At 44.3% G+C, this 7574-nt stretch overlaps 1 pseudogene; it reads left to right on the forward strand.

Moving 5' to 3' along the window:
- Positions 1 to 771: 771 nt before the first annotated feature.
- Positions 772 to 1694, forward strand: LOC100945041 (annotated as a pseudogene).
- Positions 1695 to 7574: the final 5880 nt, after the last annotated feature.

Here is a 7574-nt window from a genome sequence, read left to right on the forward strand (position 1 = left end):
GGAACAAAAAGAGTTGAGGGTTATGTTCCCTTGCTTAGAGAGGGAAAAAAAGAAAAAGAAGGCACGAACAGTAGAATGCTGCCATGTCTACTTTTCTCAGTTAGAAAAAATAAGACAGCTTCATAGGCAATGCAATTTAGGGAACTCCTTTATTGTTTTATTTTTATTTACTTATTTTTTTGAGAAAGGGTCTCACTCTATTGCCCAAGCTAGAATGCAGTGGCGCTCTAGCGCCGCTATCATAGGTCATTGCAACCTCAGCCTCCCAAGTAGCTTTCATTTTTTTGTAGACACAGTCTTACTTTGTTGTCCCGACTGGTCTCAAACTCCTAGCCTCAGGCAACCCCTCTTTCTTCACCCTCCCAAAGTGCTAGGACTACAGGCATTAGTCACCACTCCTAGTCAAAGGAACTCTTAGATAAAGCAAGGCAGCAAAGCATAAGTAGAAGAGGACAGAATGTAACATTAAAAACAAAAACAAAGGCTCAGCGCCCATAGTTCAGTGGTTAGGGTGCCAGTCACATGCACCGGGGCTTGTGGGTTCAAACCCAGCCAGGGTCTGCTAAACAGCAATGACAACTACAACAACAAAATAGCCAGGCATTGTGGCTGGTGCCTGTATTTCCAGCTACTTGGGAGGCTGAGGCAAGAGAATCACTTAAGCCCAAGAGTTTGAGGTTCCTGTGAACTATGATGCTGCAGCACTCTACCTAGGGCGACAGCTTAAGGCTGTCTCAAAAATACTCTAGGCTTCTCCCCGACACTGCCAACATGGTGTTCAGGCGCTTCATGGAGGTTGGCCAAGTTGCCTACATCTCCTTTGAACCTCAAGCCAGAAAGCTTATAGCAATTGTAAGTGTCATTGATCAAAACAGGGCTTTGGTTGATAGACCTTGCACTCAGGTAAAAAAGATACACAATGCCTTTCTTTTCTTTTTCTTCCTTTTTTTTTTTTTTTTTGAGATAGAGTCTCACTTTGTTGCCCTTGGTAGAGTGCCGTGGCACCACAGCTCACAGCAACCTCAAACTCTTGGGCTTAAGCAATTCTCTTGCCTCAGCCTCCCCAGCAGCTAGGACTACAGGCGCCCGCCAAAAACACCCACTTTTTGTTTGTTTTTAGCAAGCCAGAGGTGAGTTCTAACCCATCAGCCCTGGTGCATGTGACCAGTGTCCTACTGACTGAGCTACAGGCACGGCCCGCAATGCCTTTCAAATGCATGCAACTTACTGACTTCATCCTCAAGTTCCTACTCAGTGCCCTCCAGAAGTATGTCTGACATACCTGGCAGAAGGCCAATATAAATATGAAATGAGCTGCCACAAGATGGGCCAGAAAATTGAAGCCAGAGAAAGGAAAGCTAAGATGACAGATTTTGATCATTTTAAAGTTCTGAAGGCAAAGAAAATGAGGAACAGAAAAATCAAGAATGAAGTTAAGAAGCTTAGAAAAGCAGCTCTTCTGAAAGCTTCTCTCAAAAAAAGCACTTCCTAAGGGTGCTGCTGCTGTTGCAGTGGTTGCTGCAAAAGTTCCAGCAAAAAAGATGACCACTGCAGGCAAGAAGGCTGCAGCCCAGAAGGTTCCTGCCCAGAAAGCCACAGGCCAGAAGGCAGCACCTCCTCCAAAAGCTCAGAAGGGTCAAAAGGCTCCAGCCCAGAAAGTACCTGCTCCAAAGAAATCCAGAAAGAAAGCATAAGAGGCTATAATGAAAGTAATAAAGGTTCTTTTGGGGGGAAAAAAATGGCTCAGTGCCTATAGCTCAGTCGATAGGGCACCAACCACATACACTGTACACCAGAGCTGGCGGGTTTGAACCCCAACTGGGCCTGCCAAACAACAATGACAGCTAGAACAAAAAAAGGCTGGGCATTGTGGTGGGCTCCTGTAGTCCCACTACTTGAGAGGCTGAGGCAAGAGAGTCACTTAAGCCCAAGAGTTTGAGGTTGCTGTGAGCTGTGATGCCATAGCACACATAGTACTGAGGGTGACAAAGACTCTGTCTCAAAAAAAAAAAAAGAGCTAGGTATGGTGTCAGTCTTCATACCCTATAGTCTAGTCTGTATGGTGATTTTAAATCTGGAACATAGAAAGAGAGAAATAAATCCATGCCCTATCTTTATTATTTAAAATCAAAACAGATGTATATACTTCTTGTGAAGTATATAATTAAAATATCAGTTTCCTTACCTGGAGGTGGAATTATTCATATCCATATATACTTGGTGCTGACTAGAAGAAAAGTTACAAGTTAAAACGTGTTTGGGCTCGGCGCCTGTGGCTCAATTAGCTAAGGCATACACTTAAGGTGGTGGGCTCAAATCCAACCCAGGCCTGCCAAACAACGACAGCTGCAACCAAAAAATAGCCGGGCATTGTGGCGGGCACCTGTGGTCCCAGCTACTTGGGAGGCTGAGGCAGGAGACTCACTTGAGCCCAGGAGTTGGAGGTTGCTGTGAGCTGTGATGCCACGACACTCTACCCAGGGGAACAGCTGGAGGCTCTGTCTCAAAAAAAAAAAAAGTGCTTGGTTAATAAGAAAAAATGAAATTAATTATACATAAATTTAGATGTGTTGCTAAAAATCACTTCTCCAACATAAAGTTTGGGTTGAGAAAAATAAAAAAGCATAGAAAACAAAAAAGTTATAGAAATGCTAGAGAAATTTTAGAGACCCACTAATTCATAGTTCCTAAAAAAGCAATTATTTTATATTTATAATCAAGCCAGCTGGTTTAGTGCCTCATGCCTATAATCCTAGCACTCTGGGAGACTAAGGTGAGTGGATCATTTGAGCTCAGAAGTTGGAGACAACCCTGAGCAAGAACGAGTTCCAGCTACTAGGGAGGCTGAGGCAAGAGGATGGCTTAAACCCAAGAGTTTGAGGTTGCTGTGAGCTATGACAGCACAGCACTCTACCAAAGATACAAAGCGAGACTCTCTCTCAAAAAAAAAAAAAAAAAGAGCCAGCCAGCATATTGCTATCCTCAGCTACAGCAGAAACATCTGGAAAACAATGCCAGTCTTGTGAATTGAATTGAACATGTTCAAATGTTCTTTTGAATTTCGAATGTTGGACCTATGGTTACCGTTCTGGCTTCACCTTCATTATCTGTTAATTGGGCAGAAAAATATTTGATCTGTTCTCCCCCACCTACTATTGACAAACAAATACAATCATATAAAAATGTTTTGAGAATGTAAAAATTCCATATGAACACAAATTAGTATTTCCTTTATTGACTGGGATTCAAAAGTCAATATGTTATACCACCAAGCCATTATATGTGATTAATGGATTAATTATTGGATTTAGTAAGCATAAATGCTGTACAACTTTAGCAGGTAATTTTGGTATGTCGTCACCCTATTCCTCGGCGTTCCCTGAACTTCTGGCATCCTTGTCTTCCCTGCACTGTGTCCAACCACAGAGCAATAATTCAATTTGACCATTAGATGGCACTAGTTACCAGGCAACCTTAGGTCCTTTCCCAAATTTAGCATTTCTAAGGAGCAAATGCTTTCTCAGGTTTGTCTTGTAATTTTTTTTTCTCCTAAATCATTATTACACACTGGCTGAGAAAGGCATCCTAAGAGCAACTTCTTTCCACTTAGATGCACTCATCAGTCCTTCCTCCGAACAGCCTGCCATTCCCTCCGCCTGAGCTTCACTCAGGTCTGGCCTGGGTTTCCTCTGCTGTTACCTGCCAGCCGCCCTCCCCATAAGCCTTCTGCATAGACAGGCATTACTGGAAGTTGCCTGAGCCCAGGAAGCTATCCTGGACCCTGTCTTAAATATTTAAAGAAAATAAAACTTTGCTTTTGTGTCATTGAAAAAAAAATCATTATTACAAAGTCCACTTACTCACTGTGAAAATATATTAAGCACGGTATGAAACAAAAAGTAGATTCCCTGTTTCTGGTAAGCCTTGAGGCAGTTTGCTAGCCCTGATTTAACTACAATATTGTATTGCCCTGGTTAACCCCTTAGGCAGAAAGCTGTGTTCACCTAGTTGAAATGTCTGCAATGTGTCAACGCCACTCTAGAAAGATAATCACACTTGCTTACATCTACCCCTACCTAACCCTAGAAATACATAGCTCCACATTCATTCTCACAAACTTTAAGGCCCCAGACCCCTTATAGATTATTAACTCTTTGCAAAGTCCTCCTCCTTCTCTGAGGGAATAGCAGTACACACTGAATGGTTCAACTTTTGTGGTGTTAGTAACTCAGTAACCAAATCCACGGTTTCAAGAAACATATTAGGTTCAGTGCCTATAGCTCAGCAGCTAGGGCACCAGCCACACACATGGGAGCCAGCAGGTTCAAATCCAGCCTGGCCTGCCAAACAACAATGACAACTACAACCAAAAATTAGCCAGATGTTATAGCAGGTGCCTGTAGTCCCAGCTACTTGGGAGGCTGAGGCAAGAGAATCGCTTAAGCCCAAGAGTTTGAGGTTGCTGTGAGCTGTAATGCCAGGGCACCCTACCAAGGGCAACATAGTGAGACTCTGTTTCAAAAAAAAGAAAAAGAAAAGAAAGAAAGAAACATATTAAAAATCTTACAGACAGGGTGGTGCCTGTGGCTCAGTGAGTAGGCCGCCAGCTCCATATACCAAGCCTGGCGGGTTCAAATCCGGCCCTGGCCAAACTGCAACAAAAAAATAGCCGGGCATTGTGGTGGGTGCCTATAGTCCCAGCTACTCAGGAGGATAAGGCAAGAGAATCACCTAAGCCCAGGACTTGGAGGTTGCTGTGAGCTGTCATGCCACAGTATTCTACCGAGAGTGATAAAGTGAGATTCTGTCTCTAAAAAAAAAAAAAAAATCTAACAGGCAGGCCAGAAGCTGTGGTTCATGCAGAGTATAATCCTAGCACTCTGGTAGGCTGAGGCAGGTGGAATGCTTGAGCTCAGGAGATCAGGATCAACCTGAGCAAAAGCGAGACCCTGTCTCTACTAAAATAGGAAAACTCGCCAGGCATGGAGGCTGGCATCTGTAGTCCCAGTTACTTAGGAGGCTTAGGCAGAAAGATCACTTGAGTCGAAGAGGATCTGAGATTGCTGTGAGCTATGACACCCTGGCACTTTACCCAGGAGGACAGAGTAAGACTCTGTCTCAAAAAAAAAAAAAAACAACTCAAATATACAAATATATTAACATAAAAGGGATGTTTTCCTTCCATAGACTTTTTCTGAGGTACAACTATAACTACATGTATCTTCTTTATCCTGTGACTTGTCAATATCAACCATTCAGAATGCTGCTGAGAACCAAGGATAAAGGAGAGCCAAATTGCTCCAGTTTGTTAAACAAGGAAAGCTAGGTTTGATTCAACTTGATTGTGTTCAATCACACAAAAAAAATCTTAACCTCAGTTTCCTCACCTGACACTGGGAGGTTCCTTGAGCAGCCCGAGGGCAGGGTGTTGCAGGCCCAGGATCACCGGGTTTCCCTTCACATTCCAGAGATAGGCACTCACAGGTGGGAAAAACCACCATTCTCCTCCACTGGACCAGGAGGGAAGATGACACAGGGAGAGGGGATTGGTTCCTGCTCTTTGAGAGCCTCAAAAGCTGTGGAAGTAGACATGGGATCTAACAATAAGAGGAGAGAGTGAAGAGGAGAGGAGGTGCTAGCTCTAGCTACCCCACTTTCTGCCTGGCCCTGTAAAAGCAACTAAAGCTGCTTTATTATGTGTCAGCCCAGCCTCTCAAATTAAATCCCCTGAAGTTCCTCATCATGATGACACAAAGTCCTTAATCCAGAATTTAAGATCAAAAATCAAAAATACTAATCTCCTAGATAACAGATTGTTGTGATCTAGATCTAGATTGGTGTGATCTAGAGGAGTTAGAATACAAGAAGTGCCTGAGGGTGTAAGCACAACCTGAAAGGTAGTAGAATGCAAAGGCTAGAGCTCTCAAGGTTGGGGTTCTAATTGTCACTCCGTCTTTCAACATACTTATTCTATTAAGTATCCCTCACTGTTCTATGCCCAGGAGGGTACTGGGAAAACAAGACAAAGTCTCACCTTCATGGACTAACTAACATTCAATGGCCAAGTTCTGCACGAGAAGTATTATGTTTTGGGAAAGAGATAGACACGGGCCTAAGCACTTTATGCACCTCATCTCATTTACTCCTCACATCAACACCATAAAATGGATCATATAATCCCCATTTACAGTTAAAGAAATAGAGGTTTCTTTAAGCTCTCTGCTCAGGGTCACAGGTCTTCCTGCAGGACAGTAAACTGGAGTCTGATGTGTTGGTCAGTCAACAAGAAAAGGGCGGGTGGACAGTGTCTGGAACGTGTATCTGAGTACTCTAAGCTTCTATATATCCATATTTTGGAATGAGGATATTATGAGTCCTGAAAGAGCTCTAGAAATCTAGAAATTCCGGGCTACATAATTATCTCTCCATGTAATTTTCTCTGCTACAAGACAAAAAAAAAAAAGCCTGCGAATCCGTGTTTTCCAGGCTTCAAGATTATTGGCGAAATGATAGTTGCCCAGTTCCAAAATGGCCACCACTGCGTTTTCCCAGTGTAGGAGTGACTGCATAGTGACAGAAGGGCCATCACCAGGTGAGCGCTCCCAGGGACTGAGCCAAGAACCAAATTAGCCACTTGGGTCTTCCTCCTCCTGAGCTATTGGCCAAGCAACATTAATAACCTCCACATCTCCTTAGTCTAGGCTGGACTAAAGCAGAGAAATGAAACTGGCTGCGGAGGAAAAGTAGGTAACAAAAGGCAGAGGGTCTGAAGTAACAGAGCAAGTAAGACTTTGCCTATAGAAACTGGGAGTCACTGCGCGGCGCAGACCGAGGCACCTCACTTTGACCCATTTGTAATTACCGCTGCCTTCTCCGCCCCCAAAGTCCGCTAGCAACCAATTCTCGGTGGTGAAGTCATAGACGTAAGTTGTCGCGGGGCAGGAGAACGCCTCTTGGTCCTCACCAGCAAGATCCTGCACAGGAGGCAGCGGAAAGCAACCCGAACTAGGGAAATAGGAAGAAGGCGAGAAGAAGTGGTAAAAAACAGGAAAATGTATATTCTTGTACCATCCTACAGCTAGGGAAAAAACGTTAGGCTAATCCAACTGAACCTCTCGTTTTATGCTGGTTTGGACATCCAGGAATGGGGAGCTTACTCCTGCAGTTGTTCCCCCAATAGTTGGACAGCTTTGGAAGGAGAATCTCCTTCCTACTGAGCTGAAATCTGCCTTTGGGATCTTCCACCCAGCTGTTCTACCCCACGAGGAGCTAAAGAACAGCCTAATGCCCCTTCCACAAGATGACAGATAGCATTTTGGTTAACATACTACCATGCTAGAAAAAAATGTTTTTTCGGCTCGGCGCCTGTGGCTCAAGTGGCTAAGGCGCCAGCCACATACACCTAAGGTGGCGGGTTCGAATTAGCCCGGGCCCGCCAAACAACAATGATGGCTGCAACCAAAAAATAGCCAGGCGTTATGGCGGGCGCCTGTGGTCCCAGCTACTTGGGAGGCTGGGGCAGGAGACTCGCTTGAGCCCAGGAGTTGGAGGTTGCTGTGAGCTGTGATGCCATG

Source organism: Otolemur garnettii, unplaced genomic scaffold (assembly GCF_000181295.1).
Source record: "Otolemur garnettii isolate 467f Iridium unplaced genomic scaffold, OtoGar3 scaffold00031, whole genome shotgun sequence".
Classification (NCBI taxonomy): Eukaryota; Metazoa; Chordata; class Mammalia; order Primates; family Galagidae; genus Otolemur; species Otolemur garnettii.